General features: G+C 42.1%; 1 protein-coding gene across 2 annotated transcripts in view; it reads right to left on the bottom strand.

Moving 5' to 3' along the window:
* Positions 1-24331, bottom strand: part of KANK1 (KN motif and ankyrin repeat domains 1) — an 82625-nt gene that overhangs the window by 36500 nt on the left and 21794 nt on the right. The window lies entirely within an intron of this gene.

Genomic DNA, 24331 nt, shown 5'->3' with positions numbered 1-24331 from the left:
CAAGATTTCTCTTGCTTCCAGCCTTGCTACACCTGCTCCCAACCGGAAATGAAGAGGAGCTGATATAGCTACAGCTCCTTCCCATAGGCAGTAAAGGTATGGACTTCCAGAACGTACTCTCCATCCCACCCTGAACTACCACAACTGCAGAAAGCGATGAGAGACTCCATTACCACTTCCGAAATGAAAAGGAAGGGATTTTTGTCCTGGTTCTCCTGTTATAGAGAAATTTCATTTACAGTAAAGGTTGCTGGAAGAATAAGCCTACTTCACTGAAGAAAGGTTCACAGTATATTTAATAAGTAAAACAAATCACAACAGTGGTAAAACATGACCTGTTATAGAGTTAAGGAAAGCACATTTCCGACATCTATAGTTATAATATTCTTAAATTAAGACATAAGTTGTATTTTACATTTTGGAAAAGCACTAAGAGCTTTTCGGATAACAACTTCTTTTTGATGTTAATAAAGTGAAATAAAAATCCAACACCCAGACACCACGGTGAAGGCTACAATACAAATGTCTGTAGTGAATAGCATTTTCTTCCATTTTGGGTGTTGCAGAACACCCACACACTTGCATGCTGTAGATGACTGTTCTATAGTTTCCCCGATACCGTTATATCTGCTGTCTTTTATAATAGTTTCCAGAGAGAACACTGCCCTCATGATGGAAGAGGATGATGAAGATTTGTATATTATGTTAATTTGTTCTGTGCTGGCAAAAAAGGGTAAACTCTTACATATTGTTTAGATATCTGCAGTACCTAATTCCATAGTGGTGAGTTAAGGACCCAGCCTTAGGGCCTGTCTACATTTAAAAGGCTGAAGTGGTGCAGCTGTGCTTCCGTGAAGATGCTACCTACATGGACAGGAGGGCTTCTCCCATCGGCGTAGGTAATCCACCTCCCCAAAAGGCAATAGCTATGTATGTCGATGGAGGAAGCCCTTCTGTTGACATACCATTGTCTACATTAGGAGTTAGATCATTTACTAGTGAAGACCAAGCCTTAGAATCAACGAGAATAAGGAAAGTGAGCTAAACGAAAGACTGTTCGTAGATCACTATGTTGTGTTTGCATGCGAAGGGTCTTAGACCTAAGCGTTGCATTACATTTACTGTAGACATCACAATACTTTGGCAAAGGAGGTATTGTTAAGATGGATCTTATGCCTTAACTCTTTACTCTTTCTAGCTTAAGTGGGCCCATTAAGAAAACAAAGAATATAGGGCATGATCCACAATCTGCTAAAGTCAAGAGGTGTGTCTTTCCACTGACCACACTGGGCTTTGGATCAGGCCCACAGTGAACAGACTTTCTTCAACTGAATTAATTTTTCTCCCCCCCAAAATCACCACATGATAGGAACAGTGTCAGTGATGGCACTTTGGTCTGGTTCTAAGTGATCAAATCAATTCACTTGTTTATACATGTCCCATGACTATTTACTGCTCAATTTTTAGTTCCTAAAATAATGGAACCATTTCTTTAGCTCACAGGAAAGAAGCTTTGGCTTTTCATAGAATCACAGAATTGGAAGGGACCTCGAGAGGTCATCTAATCTAGTCCTCTGAAGTTCTATGCCCTGTTCTGCAAGCGTGCTGACTACTTGTGCCTGACCATGGTACAAGTAGTAATAGTTTTATTTTTTGGAAGCATGTTCAAGAGCCACCTTAGGACCCAATCCTACACACATGTATGCATGTGCAGAACTTCATGCATGTGAGGAGCGCTACTAAAGTCAGCCTGACTACTCATGTGCTTAAGTTATATATGGGCATAAGTAAGTGTTTGTAGGACTGGGACCTCAGTAACATCGTTCAATTACAAAAAAGTTTACTTTCAGAGTAACGGTCCAACACAGTTTGATGACTTTCATGACACTATGTGAGACACTTTTTCCATATCTGTATTTACATTATCTTCACCATGAATGTCAACATATTTCTGGAGGTAACTGGTTATTTTAATTAACACAAGCCATTGTGGGTGACTTACACAATTTATATTTCAGTTAGGCGTGGATGGATTAGTTTTTTTTTTAGTAAGTATCGGCAAATGTAGATTTCATCCTACACACAAAAACTGATTAAAAAACATTTCGATCAATAATCATCAAATGTACAGCTAAGCAGCATTTTTCTTACTTTGCCTAAGAACTTTTACTAGAGTTTGATTTAAGAATATTTACTTTGCATATTTTGACATGCGAGGTTGACAATTGGTGTTTTAACTGTTATAAAACTAACTTTTTGAATATCAACATCTGCTATCATTAAAAAATTGTCTGCCTCCCCCCACCATAATTCCCCAAAGCTGTGAAAATTTAAATAAAAAAAATCGTCAATATCTGTAAAATAAAAAAATAAAAATTGAATACTGCCGAGTCTAATTTTAGTACCTTTAGTACTTTAGTACATTAGTAAAAATGTGCCTAATAACTATGTCTACAAATCACATGCTGTAAGTTACTATTTAACAAAAAGACGCAAATGCAACAGACACACATAAGAGGGCAGAATTAAATTTGCTATGGGAGCCTTATCTTGGAATTTTCCAATTTTACATTCATGTGGAAGTAACTAAGAGCAATAAACAGTGGGTTTGGGCAGGGGGTGGGGGGAGGGATTTTGGAATCTCTCAAAGGGGAAGAGGAAAGAAAGATGAAGTATAAATAGTGCATTTTAAAAGTATTTTGCCAAAAATAGTTACATGCATTTATTTGAATGTTTGATCCTGATATGATTGAGCTGAACTTCCTTTTTCTTTAAAAAATAAAAAAACCTCTGAGCTGAGAAGTTGCAGCCCAAAAGGTGGCAATTTTGTAAAGTTATATGCCACTGCACCTCCAAGGTTAGCTATGGCTGAGGTGACATTTTGATTTTAAAATCAAGAACAGCTTATGAATAAGAGCATTCTGGTAAGAATAAATGAAGGTTGACAAGGCTAGTCTGGACAATGAGTGCAGGATATAAGGAGTCACCAAAGCTAATTAATACCAATAAAGGATTATGCTTATTTATGAGGAATTGTTGCACACACACACATACACACAAAATTGAACTAGGATCGTCTGCATTCAAATACAATATGGTTCTTATCACACTTAAATCAATCTACCTTCTCTGTTAGTAATCCCCTCATTTGAGGCCTATAAATTGTAGGCTGAAGCCTACTCTCTGGTTGTACTAGTTTTCCTGGTACAGCGCTAGTTTTGGTGATACTGCAGCACAGACACTTTGTAAGTGTACCAAATCAAGCCTTCTGGCTACTGAAAAGATAACTTAGGCCTTGTGTATGCTACGGGAGGAGATCGATCTCAGTTACGGAACTTCAGCTAGGTGAATAACGTAGCTGAAGTCGATGTACTTAGATCTACCTACCGCGAGGTCCACACTACGCTATGTCAACGGGAGATGCTCTCCCACTCGAATTCCAGAGCGCCCTGGAAAAAGGGCAGTCAGAAGAAAGTGGGCAGCTATCATGGGCTGGAGGGAGCGCCACAGAAAGCAAGTATTGGCTCACCACAGTCTCGCTGCCTTCAGAAAAGTTGCTTTAACAAATTGACTTTCTCTCTCTCTCAAATGTTGTGCTGCTGCATAAGAACTACATGGTGAATCTGCAGGCTCCTTTTGCCTTTAGCGGTCTCCATATCCAAGCACTGACATCCCAACCCAGTTTACTTTGCTTCCAAAACCAGATGCAAATCAGGCAGGTTCAGGTGCCCGGCTATTTTCAAGCATACTCTAAAATTGCAACTTTCTGCATCTCTCATGATTTATCTACTTGAGGATGCATCTCCATCATCTGATCATATTTATTTTATTCCACTCACTTTATTACATGCCTAGCCACTTGTTTTAGGCACGTGTCATAAAAACTAAAGTATAAAAGGTACAAGATCAATCAATGAAAAAATAAACTCCACCTTATTCATGTTAACCTGTCATGGCAATCAGTAAACACCCCCTAATTACACATTTCTCAAAAGCCTGAATGGAAAAAGGCCGTAAAGTTTGCACTGTCAACTGACTCTGGTGCTGCTGAAGTAGAGGAAAAGCCAGTGCTGGACTGGCAGGTAACTTCATGAGAATGCCAACTGCCCCTTCCTTTAAGTCACAGGGGTCTGTACTAGTTTAAGCACCACAGCTGATTTCAGCAACCACAACACCTCCAGGTTGTGAACTTTTCATACCAACGGCAGGCATGGGGCAACAATATCTTGTCACTCTTCCCAGTTGCTCCTCTAAGTCTTGTCTGAACTGCGTCAAGTAACCAGCCTCAAAGCCACAGGTTGCCATTTAGCACTAGGCAAATCACTCATCCACACAGACCGGTCTGAGGGAGATGGAGTTATCGAGCTGGGTGACAAGCAGCACAGAGAGGCCCCCCACTCCCCCCAATGTAGTATAAAAACTCCACAGCCCTGCAGTGGGGGATGGGGGAGCGGGGAGGGGTGGCAGCGTGAGGCTTCAGCTGTGGGGGGCTCTGGATTTCAGCTGTGTGTGTGGGGGTTACTGCTCCACGGGACTGAGGGGGGATCTCAAGGTCTCGGGGCTTTATCCACACTGGGGGGTAAGGGTGGCTTAGGGATTTAGCCTCGTGGGGTGGCTTCTGCCAAGGTGCCAGGGCTTCTGCCCCACCGGGCGGTTTCTGCCGGGGCTTCTGCCCCATGGGGCGCTGAGGCTCAGGGCTCCAGGCTTTAACCCCCCCAAGGCAGGGGCGGGGGGGATCCACCCCACAGGATGCCCACCCCACAGGGTGCCAGGGCTCAGGACTCCAAGCTTCAGCTGCTGGGGCTCTGAGCAACCCTGCTTGGTGGACCCCCTGAAAAGGCTTGTGGACCTTCAAAGGGCCACAGACCCCTGGTTGAGAACAGCTGACATAGAGGATGAAGCTGCCCATGTTTCCTTGCTAGTTACCCTATAGGGTGCATTTTTACTAGGAAAAGTGTTGCATTCTCAACTCATGTGAGCTAACTCTCCGTAACTAACATGAGGTAAAATTGTAGTGAAGACTAGGCAGACTGACTTTAACACAAGTTAAAACTACAATCTGCCTGGTCTCCACTAGGATTTCACCTCAAGTTTGTTACTGTGAGTTAGCTGACAGGATTTGAGAATACAACTTTTTCTTAGCAAAGACAAGCCTATACACACGTTGAACAGGATGGCAACAGAAGGGAACCCTGTGAAACTCTGCCTAAGAGAGCTCTTGATGCAGAGGAGAGCAGCTAACCAATAACACCTTGAATCTGTCAAAACGAAAGGAACACAGCCACTCATCCACCCCTGCTGGGGTCCAAAGGCAGGTCACCACTTCCTTCTGGTCATCTGTATAAGCACACACACCTGCCATCTATCATCAACAGATTACCAACCAACTGCATTCATGCAGACCTAAACCCAAATCAGCTAAAATCAAGGACAAACACTACTTCAGAGGTCTTGCCATAGCCTTCTCGATAACATTCCCTAACAAAAAGAGAGTAATGAGACTTGGCACGATATTGTTCAAGAGAGTCTAATTAGTGCTTCCTTAAAGAGAGAGTGTTGACAAGCAACTTCAATGGCTCCAGCGCCTTCTTGCTAGCTTTTGCCAGTCAGGATGGACACAGATAAAACTCAGGTCTTAACTAGAGGGCTTCTCCCATCCCATATCTATATCCCCAACCTAACCCTCAAACCAACTCTTCAATCAATTACATCAACTGAAACTCAAGCAAAGGCAGCTGCATTTGTCTCCTACCCAGACACAGCTGTGTACTCACAGAAACAGATTGAGTTTGTTATGTCATTACCTTTCTAAGTTTATAAACCTCTGAACAGGTGAGAAGTTGAGAACAGTTACATAGGTTACTGTTATAGGGAAAGGGTCACCATAAGGAAAGTTTCCAACCTCTTTAGCATATATAAGCTTATTGTATGAAACTATAGCGGAGACCCCCATTTCCAGGTGATCCTCTCTGCAGCTGTAAGGTCAGCTGGAAAAAACCTGTCTTATAGAATAATGATTCCACAAATATTTTCACTTCTGAGCACTGGGACAGCTACCTTTTGGTATGTGCTTAGGCCAGTACGAAAAGTGATATACTCTACATGCACTCAGTATGCAATTTCAAAAACAGGTTAGCTTTGTTTTTCCATTTGAAAATCCAGCACAGATTCCTCACTTGGGATTAGATACGTGCTGCCTTTGATACTTTAAAACAAAAGCCGTTTGTATTATCTGAAAACAAAATATCTGAACCATAGTCTCAACAAGACAAAGAAACCAAACAAACAAAACAAAAAACCCCACAAAACAAAAAACACCTTTTCTCCATACTTGGATAGCTCCGACTGCTGACCTGATTTTTTTCAAACTTTATTTTTTTTGTAAAGTTCAGCATCAGCCAGAATAAGCATATAAAATATCAGCCTAAAAGGTAGTTTTATGAGCAAATTATAAATAGCTGAAAACAGTGGTTTAGAAGTAGATCACTAGCAGCATAATCAAGCCACCCAAAGGAGATTTTGCTACCTCTGCTGCCAAGACCTTGATATAAGTAAATATGTCTGGCGCTTCACGCAACTGAAGAAAAAAGTATCCTGATATATAAGCACATCGCTGAACAGAAAATATGCATCCTTTCAAGAAACTAACTACTCAGTATGTAACAAACATAGGACAACAAAAACAACAAGAACCACGACCAGAGTTGACGTAAACCATAAACACAAACTTTCTTCAGTCTGCAGCCTAACGCAGTGCGACTCTGTCAAAGAGAACAGTCGAAACTTTATAAACCAAACCACAGCAAGAATGTATGCAACTAATGTGCATGTACCAGGACTTGGTGGTTGGCTTTCAATTACACCAGTTGGGGGGGAAAAAAGGGATATTTTTTATTCTTTTTTTTACCAATGGCAAACAAATCTAACATCCATTTTCCCCTCTAACTTCTCCTCTATTTGACAGCCTTACTTACCATTCCGCGAAGAGGTAATTGTTGAATGTTTCAGTGTTTCGTTTTCAGGAAATTAAGTCTGAAGCATACTTTTCCTCAGCCGTAAAGGGAATGCGTACTCCTAACACATCAGCAGGCAAGGAGCCCAGGGTTTGCTACAGAGAATTTATTTATACTCTTTTGGAATTTCCTGACAAAATTCTAGTCTGCCTGCCAGCCAGTGAAGCTTAGTTCCAATGTTTTTCTTTGCATCATAGACAGTGATAATTGACACTGAGGATTACTCCTCACAATGAGTTAAATGTATAAAAACAAACAATGACAAACGTACTGTACTAAAACATAAGCAAAAAAGGACTAAATCTTTCTGATGATGTCAAACTAGGAAAGAATGAAAAGCTGTCATGATTTCTCTTACTCATTCCCCTCTCCTCCCTGCTGTCTGTTGGTCTCTCTCTCTCTCTCTCTCTCACACACACACACACACAGATAATTTGGGCAAATAATTATCTCTATTGTAGCTGCCATCATCCCAATGCATTCTGCTTTTCTTTACTCTTGTCTAATGCAACTTATAATTTGAAGGATAAAAATAAAACCTTTCTATATAAATTAGACACAAGCATTTTTCTTTTTCAAGGAAATGGTCAAACTACAGTTGGTGCCTTTGTTTTAAAATGATACATACGCTTATTTGGTTTCATAGCGATATGACATCCCTCCTAACTCAAGTCCATGTAATGGGGAATCCAGGCCCAGAGATTTTAATTCACAGCATCTTAGGGCTAGTCTACACCGGCAACGTTAAAGCTCTGCCGCAGCAGCTTTTTAACGTGGCTTGAATAGTTGTGGGAGAGAGCGCTCCCAGTGCTCTAAAAAATCACCTCCACGAGGGGCGTAGCTCCCACTGTCTACACTGGCACTTCACAGCACTGAAACTTGCTGTGCTCAGGGGGGTGTTTTTTCACACCCCCTGAGCGAGAAAGTTGCAGTGTTGTAAAGCGCCAGTGTAGACAAGCCCTTAAAGAGATTCCTGAATCTCTCAGCTAAACCGCTTTTCATCTCTGCCTAAAATGCAGACTGTAAACATCAACTCAGGGCCAGCTCCAGGCACCAGCTGAACAAGCAGGTGCTTGGGGTGGCCAAGGGGAAGGGGCGGCACGTCGGGCTCTTCGTCAGCAATTCGGCAGGAAACGGTGCAGGCCGCAGGGACATGCTGGCTGCCACTTCCCGCAGCTCCCATTGGCTGGGAACGGCAAACCGCAGCCACTGGGAGCTGTGGGCGGCCATGCCTGTGGATGGGCAATGTAAACACTGTCTCACGGCCCGCCAGTGGTTTACCCTGATGGGCCGCATGCTGCCCACCACTGCTCTAGAAGAAAAGGGAAGTGGAGACCCCTTGCAGCACCATCCCATGCAGGCTGAGCACTAGAAACTGTGTTAGAAGAATAGCGTATCAGTAGTGTTTCCCTGGTTTCTGTTTGAATGCCTCTCCTCTGCCCTCGATTTACTGGATCCTACTACTGTACTTCACCCTCAAAAATGACATATGTCACCACAACAAGTGGGAAACTTTTTACGTCAAAAAATGCAGATTGAGCTCACATGAAATATTTAGTGAATTCATGTAGAATTTGGTGAACGGTTTGGGTTGAAAAAAATATTCCTAAAACATTGACATGTTTTCTTTCAACATGCAACATTTCAATTTTTTTATACAAAATTGTTTTGTTTAAAAATGTACTTCAATTTTATTTTTAAAAGTTAAAAAAAAAAAAAGCTCAAAAACCAAACAAAACACTGCGTTGCAGGTTGAATTAAATATTTTGTTTAACTCACAACGCGTTCTGTTTTTTTACTTTTCCATTTGCTAAAGTTTTTTGCCACCAAAACAAAACAAAGAGTTAATCTCAATGCTCTAGTCACTACCTTTGTGCCACAAAGGCAGCAGTGCGTCTCATCGCACATCTCACATGCTCAGGCCTGGTCTACATGAATATTTTTTGCACTGGTGCAACCACACTGACATAAACGTATAATGTAGACTCATGGTCCCAGCTGAAAATGGGCCTTGTACCAGTGTTGCGTGTGTACGCCGACATGAAACTTGCTACACACCAGCATGAAAAAAACCCAAAAAACTAGCCCGCAGCGAGATTATCTGAGCTGTATTTTAAGGGACATCCTGTATTTGTTGCCTAATATCAACCTGTATTCAGTAAGGAGCAAAGTAATATTTAATGAGATGAAAAAGAATTTGTTCAAGCATTGCTCATGAGTAGAATAACACCCTTGTAATATAAACCCAGGATTTTCTAACATGAAAAAAAAATATTTTTGGGGGGAGTGGTCTCTTAAAAATAAGCTTTGTCCAATTGTCTTTTACTTCCTTGAAATACAGGTGGTCACTATATACGTACTGCAACCCAGCCCTCTCCCAGCTGTCATGCCACTGTCAGGTGAACGTAGAGCAGATCTGAAGTTGATTCAAGAAGAAAGGAGGAAGTAACAATAAGTATCTGGGCAGAGTAAACAAAATTTTGCCCATGGTACTAAGCAGAAGTATGTGCCCAAATCTTGGGTGGAAACCAAACAACTAAGGCACTTGCCGATGTGTCAATGCACAATCTGCCTCATTCTTCATTGTGTACAGCTAATTGAGCAGCACACAGGCAGCTGGGACCATGCCCACATTTGGTCTTCACAGTACTCTAGCGTATACTCCCAGTTAGAACGGTGGCCAAACCCTGCATCACCCATTCCATGTAGAATGCTGCTCTCATTGTTCTTCTATACAGGATTCCTGCCTGGGGAGAAATCAGACCTAAAATTTGTCCCTTTCAAGCAGTTACCCATTTCATTTAAGAAAAAGTAATTCATAGGAAGCCCCTGAACTACTAGTACAATTTCTGGTTTGATCAACAGGTTCTTAACAGTGGTAAAAGAAAAACAGGACAACCCATCTTTAGTTTTCTTCCATAGAAGTTTGTGAGATACAGGAGAAATCACAAAAATAGAATACATGTATGAAAATGAAACAGTTCCTCCTCTTCCCCCCAAACTTGAAGTTATGCTCAAAAGTAGATGTCAAAATTCTTTTGGAAAAAACTGAGTAATGAAAACACATATTAAAGGATAGCGAAACATTCTGGAAAGGGAAAGAGAACAGCAGCTGTCCCCACATGTTCCATCTGCTTCTTATTATTTTGTGGTTTCAAGTGCTTGACATCTGACAGCGATTTCTCCCATCCAAGATCACGCACCCATAATAGACCTTCTTCAAAGCTCTCTCAATAATCCAGCAGGCCCAAAAGTTCTGCCATAAACATAAAGGGAGAAAAAATATCTGAAAATGTGTCAGAATTTTCTCCATAGATTGACTGCACATGTTGACATCTATTTGGACTAATGAATATTCAAACCAAAGGCAGAGATTGTGTGTTTATTCACTCTCTTGGCCTTCCAGATTATTATGGTGCCAAACAAAAACATTCAGCTACTGTTTACAGTGGAAGCAAAAAAAAAAAAAAGTTAGAGAACCGCACTAATGACTGAGTACCTGATCTGTCGGCAGAAAACAGAGGACCCAGTGTATAGACAGGTGTCTATTGGTGGCCATTCAGGCTTCATACAGCAACAGATTATATCACATCCCCTTCCAAAACAAAGATCAGACAGACCAAGAGACACAGGTCCAAGTGCAAGCTGGACAGCGTTCATCTCAGGCCTTGGCTACACTTGGGAATTCACAGCGCTGCCGCGGCAGCGCTGTGAAGCGCGAGTGTAGTCGCGCCGCCAGCGCTGCGAGAGAGCTCTCGCAGCGCTGTATGTACTCCACCTCTCCGAGGGTGTACAGCGCTGCACTCGCTGCGCTCGGGTGGGGGGCGTTTTCACACCCCTGAACGCAGCAAGTTGCAGCGCTGTACAGCGCCAGTGTAGCCAAGGCCTCAGACATTTGTCCAAGAGGGTCTTTGTTCCACCACTGATGGAAAAATATAGATGAAGTGCTCGCTTTTTAAAATGTTCAGAACACCCCATCCCCCACCTCTTTTTTAAAGGCGCATCTCACTAAAATTTGTGCCAATTTAGTGTATAAAATGTCAAACATGTATTTTTGGCTTAAATAATTGCTTTTAAAGACTTCAAACTTTAGCAGATATACCAATGATCGAAGCAGATTTATGGTCACCTTTCCAGCCAGCCCTAACTCAGCCTCTAAGCTTTCCCATGCATAATCTGCATTAGTATGCAAATAATTTGAGAGAACAGACTGGGTACTTAGCTACTCCAGTTCATGTGCAACATCAATTTGCATGTACCCATAGAGAGGTACAGCTGAAAACGTGACCTTTTATGTCATGAAATGTCCACTTAGTTGACTTACATGCCTGCATAAAACTTACATGCACTTTTGATGGCCAAGCAGGGGAGCTAGTGTCAATAATGGAGTACAGCTATTAGCATATTGTTAATGATTTCCCTGTTCAAACTCTTGTAAACTGGAGTAATAGAAACAGGGTGAAATGTAATAGTGCAAAGTACAAGGTCATGCATTTAGGGACTAACAATAAGAATTTTTGCTATAAGCTGGGGACATATCAGTTCGACGTGACAGAAGAAGAAAAAGACCTGGATGTATTGGTTGATCACAGGATGTCTATGAACCACCAATGTGATGCGGGTGTGGAAAAGGCTAATGTAAACCTAGGATGCATCAGGCGAGGTATTTCCGGTAGAGACAGGGAAGCGTTAGTACCATTATACAAGGTACTGGTGAGACCTCATCTGGAATACTGTGTGCAATTCTGGTGTCCCATGTCTAAGAAAGATGAATTCAAACTGGAACAGGTATAGGGAAGGCTTGAAATTAGGTGAAGGTTTCTAGCCATCAGAGGAGTGAAGTTCTGGAACAGCCTTTGAAAGGGAGTGAGGGGCAAAAACCTAACTGGTTTCAAGACTGAGCTTGATAAGTTTATGAAGGAGATGGTATGATGAGATTGCCTGCAATGGCATGTAGCTTATCTGCGACTGCTAGCAGCAAATGTCTCCAATGGCTGGGATGGGACACTAGATGTGGAGGGTTCCTAGTTATTACAGAGAATTCTTTCCCAGGTGTCTGGCTGGTGGGTCTTACCCACACGCATAGGGTCTAACTCATCGCCATATTTGGGATCAAGAAGGAATTTCCCCCAGGTCATATTGGCAGAGACCCTGGGGGAGTTGGGGGTAGGTTTGCCTTCCTCTGAAGCATGGGACACGGGTCACTTGCAGATTTAAACTAGTGTAAATGGTGAATTCTCTGTAACTTTAAGTCTTTAAACCATGATTTGAGGACTTCAGTAACTCAGCCAGAGGTTAGGGGTCTATTACAGGAGTGGGTGGGTGAGGTCCTGTGGCCTGCAGTGTGCAGGAGGTCAGACTAGATGATCACGATGGTAAAGTCTAAGAGTGTCCTTCAAGAATTTAATTGTTCTGACACCAGACCAGTGCTGTGCACTCATGGCTCAATGTCACCTTTTAAAAGAAATCTTGGAAGGAGTCTTTATTACAGAAGCCAGAATGCCAGTTTAAGTGAGAGGAGACTAACTTGAGCCATAAGACGTATGCAGTGTTGTTGTAGTGGTGTTGATCCCAGGATAGAGAGACAAAGAGGGTGAGGGAATATCTTTTAGTGGACCAACTTCTGATGGTGAGAGAGAAGCTTTCAAGCTATGCAGAGCTCGTCTTCAGGTCTGAGAAACTAACTCAAAAAGTGTTACTGCTAAATACAAAGTGGAACAGATTGTTTAGCATAAATAGTTAACACATATTTCAAGTGACCATTTAAGGAGAAGTGGCCATTATGCCATAAGATGCAGTGCAGGCCTTTTTTCGGTAAGTAAGATAGGCATGGCTCATCATATTTTGACTCAGATACCATATGATCTTTGCTCATGACACCCTCTGAGCACACCTGTGGAGAATGTGGGAAATTTCTGGACTGTTTTTATGAAAAGTAGGTATATGACTCAGTTTCCCCCAGTTCCTTTTGTATTGTTACCCACCAGGAATGAAGGAGGTAATTTCTTTCTTGGGACACAGCAGAGGGAAAGCAACGAAGTGACTTGGTGTTTACCACATAGACACTGAGCTGAGGTAGGAGTGGGTATGAATGGTCTGTCAAGACCAGTTAACATATATATGGAGTTACCTTGGAGATAGAATGGAAGATGAAGGACTGGACATTAACTTTTAAGGACTGCCAGGCAATGTGGGCATAACATGTGGAAACAGCATGACTGGAGCTTGAGATAAAGAACAGACATGTTAGCAGACTATAGTAAGAATGCTGCGAACGAATGAACTAGGGGGTGGAATCCTGGATGTTTGGGTGAGACGGGTGGACTGTGCTGTATCATGCACGTGCAGGTAAGCTTTGCTTTACCATTCTAACTCAATGTCCTAAATACTGTATTGCAGTTGACTAGTAAGTGGCATCTTGAACAGGCTGTCCTGTGTCACTGCAACACATCTGCTGGCTGTAGAGCTCACAAGAGGGCAAGTCTCCCACAGAGTTCAAACTCTTTTAGACCTGCGGAAGGAGCCATTGTGAGAAACGGATATGCTGAAACCAGAGCCTCAGTCTCAGAGTAGCGGAGCCACAGGGCTTCACCCTTGTAAAAAGCAGAGGCTCAAGGTCTAGCTCTTAGAAGGGTACACTGCCAGAGTCATAGCATGCCTTGTGGATCTGTGACAGCACCTTTATGTAAAAGGTATGGAGACACTTACCACTAACGTGGAGCAAAAAAATAATAATCCACAATTGCAGCGAGGAAGGAATGAGTTTTTGAACCTTGAAAAATATGCACTGCCTTTTTCCACAATGCTTTTCCAGGGAAAGATGTAAAATAATCTTGTGTCTATTTGCCATGCCTGTGACAGATATGGCAATTTCCTGCAATACCTTTGGAAGATCTTACTGAATTAAGTATCTTTGGAGTCCATCGTATTAAATGCAAAGGCTGCATATTATTATGAGTGTGGATGATCGGTGGACTATATTGAACAATGTGGCAGCCAAGTCTGAACTTTTGGGATAATATGTGAAGTGGATTTTCAAGGAAATTTCTAGGGGGAGGTAATCTATTCGCTGAATATAGGAAGTTCCTATTTATTCAAATATTGTGAATGAAAAGGAAAAAGGAGCTCCAGGAAGTTCCATATTCAAAATATTTGTTCTTTGTAAGTTACCACACACAGCATATGGGGTACAGGACAGTAGTATAATAAAATAAAATGCAGTAAAAGCCACATTCATAAAAAGTCAAATGACAGGACAAATAGGGAAGGGTTACCAGAGAGGCAGTAGTCATACTGTCCACTTTGAAGGGAAAAAATGTCTAGATGTTTGTAACTAGACAGAAATGAAGCAAGATGGATGTGAAACAGCAGCATCTGCCATTCTAAATCCAAATTTTGGGATCTCTAAAAAGCTGGTTGTGTCCAAGCTCAGACCAGGATCCATCAGAACAAGTCTCCAAGGGGAAGTCTGTAATTTAAAGTCTATCCAGCCAACTAGGAACTGTGTTATTCAAACACTGCTACTATTCTAAGCACCATGTGCTGTGAAAGCTGCAGTGTGTATCATACAGATAACAAGTTCAACCATTTATTTCAATAACTATGATAGTTATGAATTTGGATGAAAGAAGAAGGAAGCATGAGTATGTTCACATACAAAGTTACATCCCATTGGGAGCAGAGTGGAATTGCATTTCAGGAGGAAGGATTACAAGATATGGGGGTAATGCTGAAGTATGCACTGTGAGAACTCACTCACTCCCTAGTATTGTTGAGAAAGCAAAATCTGGTAGAGGCTGTTTTTATGTAATCTTTGGGCTTATGTACTATACAAAAGGGTGTGGAGTGAGTAAATTATTACAATAGCCCAAGTAAGGTCATTCCTTCATTCCTGTTGCAGAATTATTAATTGGAACTAGATTAAAATCAGACATCAGGCACTAAATTACTAGCTGTAAACAAACTACCAGTACTTCAATTAAGTCTATGGATTTAAAAACCTAGAAAACAGTGACAATCTTATAGATAATTCCCGGCTTCTTTTCCCAGGAGAAGCTCAGAGAAAAGTGTCAGGAATACTACAGAACAGTGCCAGAAAAATGTTTTTGGATCAAATGAATACAGGAAAATTTGGGACTCTTGTATCTGCACTTATCAGTGTCAGGTGGTAAAAGCTCATCACAGCCCCGCAAGTCTCAGGAGAGTTTATTCCAGTGCTTCCTCTGAGACACCTGCATGCACATCTACTGCTGTCTCCTGTGTGTGCTAGATTGCTCCTGGAAACAAATGAATTAAACATATCTAATACACTTCACCATGGGGCCAGATTCTTTTTTTCAGATCAGTGCAAATCTGGAGTAACTCTATTGACTTCAGTGGAGTTCCTTTGGATTTACACTAGTCTAAGTGAGAGTAGAATCCAGGCCACAGTGTCATATGAAAGTGAGAATCACATAAATTCTGCAAAGTTTCACACTGGGGACTGTGAGCGTCCATGCCCCTATTGATCACAACCACTGTGGTGGGGATAGGGAACAGGTGGTCGTTGAGATACTTTCGTCCCAAGACCATTAATGATTTTAGAAGGTAAGGGCCTGCATCTTTAACTGGATTCAGAATCGGAGAGGGATCCAGTTCATCCTGTTAAGAGGCAGACCACACAAGAAGGACTAGTTGCCATCTCCATGCAGCTTTCATGGTCAGGACCAGGCAGAGTACACAGCAGAAGTCTGAGAAGTGAGAAGAGGATGATGACCACAGGCAAATCTGCACTAGAGAGGAAGGGGAGTAGTCTTTTGGCTAACCAAAGATAGAAGGTGTTTGGAGCAATCCAACAAGATACAGATTGCGCTCCACCTTGGTTGCAATGCTCCTTGATGTAGAACGTTAAGTGATTGATCCTGTCAGTTACTCTCAGTGCTTTGCCCTTCCTATTAGCATCAATGCCATTTTATCTGGCTTTATCTTCAGCCAGACTTCAACTTCCTCCCAAATAAAGGGACATCTGGGAGAGTATTATTCACACATGAAGAAACAGCGGAGGCTTGGTCTACACAAGCAACTTATGTCAATATAACTGCGTCACTCGGGAGTGTGAATTTTCCACACCCCCGAGCGACAACGCAATTACACCAGTCTAGCTCCCAGTGTAGACAGTGCTCTGTTGCCAGGAGGGCTTTGTTGACATAGCTATCACCTCTCAGGGAGGTGGAGTACCTATGAGTATGCCCGTGGGAGAAGCCCTTACCTCAGCATAGATAGTGTCTTCACTGAAGCGCTACAGCTGAGCCACTGCAGCATTTTAAGTGTAGACAAGCCTCCAGTGTCATCAGCCACTAATGACATTTGTTTGTAAAATTACTGGGGAAGCTTGAGAAAAACAACACTCATAGGGAGTGGAAGCAGGTGAGGAGAGAGACACCAGGACTGAGTCCTGGGACCCCAGTCCTTCGGTGAGAGCTCTCAGGAAAGAGAAGCAGTTGCCCATTATGACTCTTTAGGATCTATCAGAGATGCATGAGCAAAGTCAGGCTTTGCCGGAGAGGATGCAGTGGTGTCAACAGCACCCCTAGAGTAAAATAATTAGTGTGTAAGATACTACTATAAATCCACTCTAAATAGACAGGTAGGTAGTCAGCTATTAAAACATGTGTCCATTCAGAATCGTTAGAAATTTGCCCCTTAGGCAGATTTGGAATCGCTATGTAAGAGATGTTGGGTTTAATGAAAATTTAGGTAAGTTTTGTAATGGCACCGTGCTGTTGAAACTGCTTGGGGCGCATTCAACCCTCCACCCCACTAATGTCAAGGTCTCCACCCTAGTTTGTTTTAAAGTGGTGTGCATCATCAAGGTGAATCAGCACATCTCCAAGGGTGAGGCACTGGTAAGGTACCAGCTGCATAAATCTTGCGGGTATTGCTGCAGTCTGCCCATTCATGGAACACAGAAAGAGATTCAACAACTCAGCACTGTTCTCTTGTTTGGAAGCAAAGGTGCCAAATCAACAGCCAAAAAAAGAGGAAGCATTCACTTTATTCTCTTTCACTGTAATCATGATAAGATGTATGCCTATCGCACTCTGAATACTGAAGGAAAGGCAAGCCATAGCTACATATTTATACTGTGAGTCACATTGTCCCATTGAACCAAACCAGCACTGGTTGGGTGACTGGTTCAACAAAAATATGAACTCATCTGAACCTGATTAGCTCATAACAACTGAACTAAGCAAACACTATGAAGTTTGAACTAAGGGGACTCAAATTTGCAGAATCAGAAGCACTGCAACACTACTCTGGAAATCCTGTTCTTCAGGAAACAATCCCTGGAGTGTAGAAGAATGCTAACAATTGTCTATATGCCTGCCATTCCCAGCGGTCATCCATGATGTTCAAATAAGTGAAAAATGATATTGAAGTTTCAGCCTTCATCACAGAAGCCAAATGTCTTGAGCTGCTAAGCTCTTAAACACTCACTTCTGCTCATCTCAATTTAGTGTTGAAATTCACAAAAAAATTATGTATTTTAACTTTAACCTAGATGACAAGAAAAACAACTGCCTTCCTAAGAGAATCATCAAACAACAGATTCCATTAACACTCTAAAGTTCTATTACAACCTCGTTTCTCCTTTACTAGCATACATTACAAATCCTGACCCTGCAGGGTCTGCCAGAGGTTTGTGCTTAGTTGTACATGGCCCAAGATCATATATTTTATGAGGAGTTTCCTGTAGTCTTAAAAAAAAAATATCAGGGAAGCTACTGTAATGATTTATCATAAAAATACCCTGGTAGCTCAAGCAAACTTGTAAGCAATGGAGAACATGCCTATTTTGTAAAATTTCCTAGAAATCAGTGAGAAGTTTTGCTTTAAAATAGTCATACCTTGTAAATGCAGCCTTAATATAAAGGCTTAATAAATTATTAATAGATGTTTTAATCAATGGCTGATCAATTATACACTGTTATAGAGCCCAACAGATGAGATTTCAAAAGTAATGCTGGATTCTTTTTATTTGTGTTTTGGCCTTGGGTGCCCTTATGATTCAAATTTTCAAGCCTCTTTTTGCAACCATGAGGGCTTGAAACTTTATTATGATTGCCGTATTTTTTAATTTAAAAAAGTAAGCAGAGATTCTCCCAATCAGATGATCCCAGGAGATGGGGCTTTAAGAAAAACTCCCAAGACTTGTGATAAAAATCACAGGAGTTGGCAACACTTCCCCAAACCTGTAGTACAGCTTATTCCTGCAGAGCTGGCCGCTCTTCTCCTCATGCACTACTTGTGCCCTGCTCCCCCTTCAAATCTAGAGAGTGTCAGTATGCTCCCGCAGAAGCAGGTCTCTGAAACCTAGGGCTTGAATCCATGTCCTGCTGAAGTCAATGGGAGATTTCAGTGGGAGCTGGATTTTATAGGGACAGTCCCGATATTCGGGGCTTTGTCTTATATAGGCACCTATTACTCCCCACACCCTGTCCCGATTTTTCACACTTGCTATCTGGTCACCCTAAATTGGATTAAGCCATTAGAGAACAAACACTCTGCCAAGTGGGACAGCAGTTTTTGCTGTTTTCCCTTTAGAGTCAGGGAACCTCGATCAGTTGTATTTGAGAGCTAGCTGACTATCAGACTTCAATATTTAAAATTAAATATAAATAAAATTAGGGGAACTGGATAAGCTGCTGCTTGGAAGCCTGTACGCTAGAGCAGGGCCGCCGAGAGCGGGTTCGGGCCCCGGTGAAAAACATTTTTCGGGCCTCCCAGCAAGGGTGGACCGGCTAAACAGGGCCGATGAGGGGGTGGGGGGAAGCCGGGCCCCGGGCCCCCTTCTGGACTGCCGGGCCCCGATAAGGCGACAGGGGGGGGGGGGGGGAGCCGGGCCGCGGGCCCCCTTCCAGACCGCCGGGCCCCGGTAATTTGTACCGGCTTTCCCACCCCCCCCCTCGTCAGCCCTGCTCTAGAGCTCTAGATAAAGGCTTGGTTGCTTATATGAAGCGGGTCTCCAAACCCTTTTAAGGTCACCCATCATTGACTCTCACTGGATTACACTGGATGCTCTGAGGATATATTCCTCTACGTACAGAGGAAAGTATGAAAATTAGTTGGGGGACAATATTTAAAATCTCACTCAACCAAAAAGATTCCATGCAAGATCTAATCCATATTCTCAGAGATTTCAGCTCACTTACATGTAAAAGACAACACCCTCCAATTAATGTATCACACCCACACACCCAGGACAGCGTACAACACCTGTGCTCCAGCCCCAACCCCAAGAAGACTGGAAAGTGAGCATGGGGCAGAAAAAGGAGAGAGGGGAAAGGGAAAGGAGGAAGAGGAAGGATGATCCAGAGGTTAGGGCTCTAGCCCAAGACATGGGAGATCTAATTCCCTGCTCAACCACAGGCTTCCTGTGTGAACTTGCATATATCACTTGATCTCTCTGTACCTCAGTTTTCTATCTGTAAAATGGAGATAACAGCACTTCCCTCCCTCCCAGGGGTTGTGAAGATAACTACATTAAGAATGAGACATTCTGATTCTACAGCAATAGGGCCCTGTAAATACCTGAGACAGAAAACCCTGCACTGAAAGTAAAACAGGCAAGGGAGAAGGTAAGATAAGTTTGAAAAATCCCCACATCTTTTAGAAAGAGGGTTTTAGAGGAAAAATATTCTAAAAACAATGAAAAGTTATAGAAAAAATTTAGCCTGAGGGAAAAAATACAGAGAGACAAGGAAGGTGAAGTAATATCTTTTATTGGAAGAGCTCTGTGTGGCTCTAAAGCTTGTCTCTCTCACCAACAGAAGTTGGTCCAATAAAAGAGATTACCTCATGGGACTGATCTGGGAACAACAACACTGCATATGACAATGGAAAAAATACAGACACTCACCGCCCCAGAAAAAAGATTAAAGCAAAGAATAAATTGATTTGGGCTGTGGCAAAATTGCTGCCCCAACACACCCTCTCCTGGCTGGATGTGGCACTGAGGCAGCTGTGCCTCAGTGCCCCTCCATTGTCCTGCTCCAACCATAGGCTATCCTGACCCTCCAGCCAGACCAGGCCCCTTCCAAGGCCACAGAGTCCTTTAAAAAGTCCAACAAATGTATACAAACCAAACCTTGAGCCCAGCTGGGCACAGCTGGCAGCCACCTCCTCAGGAATCTCTGCTGCTCTAGACTGTCCTCCTGTCTAACCACAAGCTTCTGTGCCTGGATCAAGCCCACAGTCCAGGGGCTGGGATACACCTCCCCTCACTCAGGGGTTCAGAACGGCTACAGCTTTTCAAAGCCCTTATCTCTAGTCAGGCTTCCAGCTGGAGAATCTTGTCAGTTCTTTGCTTCTCAGCCTTCTTTCGGGCTGCTTCCCAGAGGGAGGGAACTCTCCACCTCCTCTCCTCTGGGTCTCCTCCTCGAACTAGGCTCACCCAGCTCTTTAAGGGGAAAACAAATCAGCTCTTCTCCAGCTGGGCTTTCTCTCTAGGTAGGCCTGGCCCTTTCAAATGGGTGCAAGTGTAACCCACACACCTTCTTGGTTCAATCCTGCCTGCCGACAACCAGGGTCTGTTGGCGTTACAAGTGGGGGCTCATCCACGATTTCAACTGGGAAGACTCTGAAGCTTGGGATGTGCTTCCTCAGCTAGGGGAAGTGTGTAACCCACACACCTCCTGGGCGTGGTGTTCTGTCCCATCTAGTGGTACCGAGACCACATAGAGAGATAAAATGAGTCTGCTCTATAGCCTTAGCTAACAACCAGCTTGGCTTTTAGCTCATGCGGTAGAGGCTCATGCATTAAGCTCCAGAGGTCCCCAGTTTGATCCTGCCCGCCAAAGACTGGGGTCTGTCGGCGTTGCACAAGCAGGTGAGTTAATCAGCTTCTCAGGCCCATATTAAACCATTCACAGCATTTGTGGGGTAAATACCCCATCACAGGGCCTATGCTACCGTACTATTATACAGACCCCTGTGGCCTTACCTATTGCACAGCAATGGAAGGATGCCTTTAAAATGTTAACAGTTCCTCTCAAATTGACTTTGGGTTGCAGGAAAGATATTTTCCTTGCTAAGCATAGATGCATGGCACGCTTCCGCAAGCTCTACATGCAAATTTGCAGAGGTATCAGTAAGAAGAATTATGATTAGTTTCGCTCTTTGCCTTTGAGGAGAGTACAAGGTTGAATCGTGACCCTCTTGATCAATTCTCTAGCAGTGTTTTCTAGCTTTGTTGTATTGTAGGGATAGCATAATTTCTAGGGTATTCATTGCACCAGTGAATCCCCTTTCATATTATGGGATTTGTTGCTCATCTGATCCAAAACTAATTTGTTTAAGTTAAAACAGATCAGAAAGCAGCTAAGAGACTCAAGACTTTTGCATTCAAAATAAAGTATTAAAGATTTTTCAGTGGGGGGCACTGGAATTACTTCCAAGGAACCCCCCATATTGTAAGTTTCAGGTCTCATGGTCACCTGCAGCAACTTGGGCTACCTCCTGAACAGGCTATACATTGACAATGCTTGATGTTACTGAGACCTAAACCAAGAATTAAAAGCGAGTCCCTATTAAAAACTCATTTCCTTTAACATCTGAGGATGATTAACTAAGCTTATAGTTCACGCAAAAAAACTTTTGTAATGCAGATGAATACTGTGCAACAAAACCAAAAGAGGAACAATTAAACTTGACTTTAGTAATTTAGCAGCAAACTGAACCACTGACAGAGAGGTTTGAATTCCATTACAGTTCCAGTTATTTATTAGCCATATTTAAAGGACACCATCTTTGCTGAAATATACAAGAACTATTAACATTTATAATCAACAACGTTTCTCACAACTAGCTTTCATGATAAAGTTATCATTTGCTTTGTAGATGGCCTCACATGCGCAAACAAAATATTTATAACTAAATGTATTTTCATTTCAATGCATACTCCTCAAAAAAGTTCTCAGAGTACTTGTATATACATGCTAAATAGAGAGAACCTTTCCTACAAACAAACCTGAAAACTCCCTCAAGATTTTGTCTGCAGTTGCCAATCCGTAGTATACCAGACAGGCTCAAGTATTCAGAAAATTAACCAAAAGGACACAGTAGGCATACACATTTAATGGTCTCGGTACTCACATTGGTAAGTTAGCAGCTAAAGCAAAGCACTGTTCTTTAATCACCTTGTAGATGATGGTGGTTGAATTTGTACTCAAAGCAGTCAAACTATTTAAGTAGCATAAATCTAGTGCTGAAGCTCATTACACAGCTACCTAGTTCTTTTCCTGGTGACAACTGGTTCAGAGGGTACGGTGTGCAGAAAATCCCCACCTCTGAAGTTTCTTTTCACTCTTAGAACACTGTGCAATTAAGAAACCTGCTTTAATATGTCCAACGCCCAGATGAGCAGGAGTTAAAGGCAATCTCCCTCACGCAGTAGAGCAGAATAGCAATTCATACGTCTGTAGTCCAGCGCTTAACCCATTGTGAAATAGTCAAGGATTGGAGAAGCATGCACATACAAAACTAAGTGTTACACATTAGAACTGCGGCCTCAAGGGTTTATATAGCAGACAAGTCCTGACAGTCCTTTATGAAGCAGTGGAACAGTATACAACCTAACTTTCTGTTTTGACACAATTGATCATACTTGCTCTCAATGAGTAAGGGAGCAAACAGTTTCTACTCTGCATTGAATCCTATTTACATACCAATCCCCAAACTAAAGATTCTTGTACTAATATATCCCCATTTCAAACATTTAGCTTCTTATAAGTTGAAGTGTCATCAGACTATCACCATTTTCTGTTATTAGGCAATTTTACAATCCAAAAAAAGGCAATTAGCTATAGTCAAAAGTAAGGCTGATGCACTGAATCTATACAGAACATTCCAAACATTTTTTAGGAGTGAATAGTTCTGCCTGGCCTGAATCAAGAGTATATATTTTTTTAAAAAGCCAAAACACGTGGGGGTAAGGAGCTAACCCTGTACTCCTGTGTCTAATTCAGAATGCAAGACTTTTATAAAGCTTTTTTAAAATTAACTTTGTATTTATTTGTAGAAAAGGTTACACACACAATACAACTTTTTTTCTTTATATAAAAAGAGAAAACCCTCCCTTATCATATGATAATCTTGAATCTTTTCAAAATAATTTTTTTTTAAAATGAAGTAGTTTCTGCTATCACCATGTTTTAAGGCTGTTTTTACCAGTGACATAAACAATTATCAGAAATTACTGATAGCTTCACTTTCAATAAAGTTTTCCATGTATCCTACCAGTCTGTTAGGATTGGGACACAAGAGTTCTCATCTCTTTGCACAACCAAAGACAACTGTACTCCTTTTTGCCCAGAGAGAAAACTTTCTAGTCCTTTGTATTGATGAATTCTATAGCAAAATTCTATAGCAAATATAACTGATGCAGCCAGTACCTTATGGATTTCATACTAGTCCCACAACAGAAGTTTCTAAAGTTAGGACATTGCCGAACAACATGTGCATCAAATACAAATACTGTCCCTGTCAATATCTATCAGACTACATTTCAACAAGCATGCGTGAGTCCAGTAAATACTTTGTATGATCTTTAAAATAGGAAGAATTTGATTTTTGACTCACCAGAAAGCGATGTTTAAGGTTTCACATGAATGCCATGGGGAAAAAATGTAACACCCTTCCCACCTACCCAAACCTCAATTTACACGCCCATGCTGCAAGCGTACATACATTAGGAAAACTCAGTGCACTGGTGTTAAAGGAGTATCCATACGTTTCTGCCTTGCACCCGAAATTCTCCATGTAGTCCCTGTTGAAGTCCTGACTGTAGTATGCTAAAGTCATGTTTGTGGAATGCTCCAGAGATCAAGAAAATATTGACAGAACAGTGAGGAAAAGCGCTGCAGCACTTTTATCAACTGTCCTCTAATCTCTGGCCCCTTCTGATCTATCAGCCTTATCAATAACCCTTGAACATCCCTTGGACTCAAATGTTAAAGAGTACCCAGACCCAAATAAATGCGCATGGATCTTCATAGCTCAAAGAAGGGAAAGTAAAATGAATAATTAAAACTCATTCTAAATGATGGTGGAAACCAAAAGAAGTACTAGTTAGACAAATAAGGGATGTTTAGCACCATAGGCTTCCGATGTCACATGAGAGCTCCTTAGGCCTAAAACTCCACTACAACTATAGCATAATATCTATTTGTTTTTCTGCAGTGAAACTCTATGAGACAGATCCATCTCTGGTGCAAACTAGTGCAGTGCTGTTACTTCCGTGCAGCTAGGCTGGTTTACACCAGGTGAGGATCTGCCACTAG

Source organism: Terrapene carolina, unplaced genomic scaffold, assembly GCF_002925995.2.
Source record: "Terrapene carolina triunguis isolate 2854851 unplaced genomic scaffold, T_m_triunguis-2.0 Scaffold113, whole genome shotgun sequence".
In the NCBI taxonomy this organism is placed as follows: domain Eukaryota; kingdom Metazoa; phylum Chordata; order Testudines; family Emydidae; genus Terrapene; species Terrapene triunguis.
This window is presented reverse-complemented; position numbering and strand designations above follow the sequence as displayed.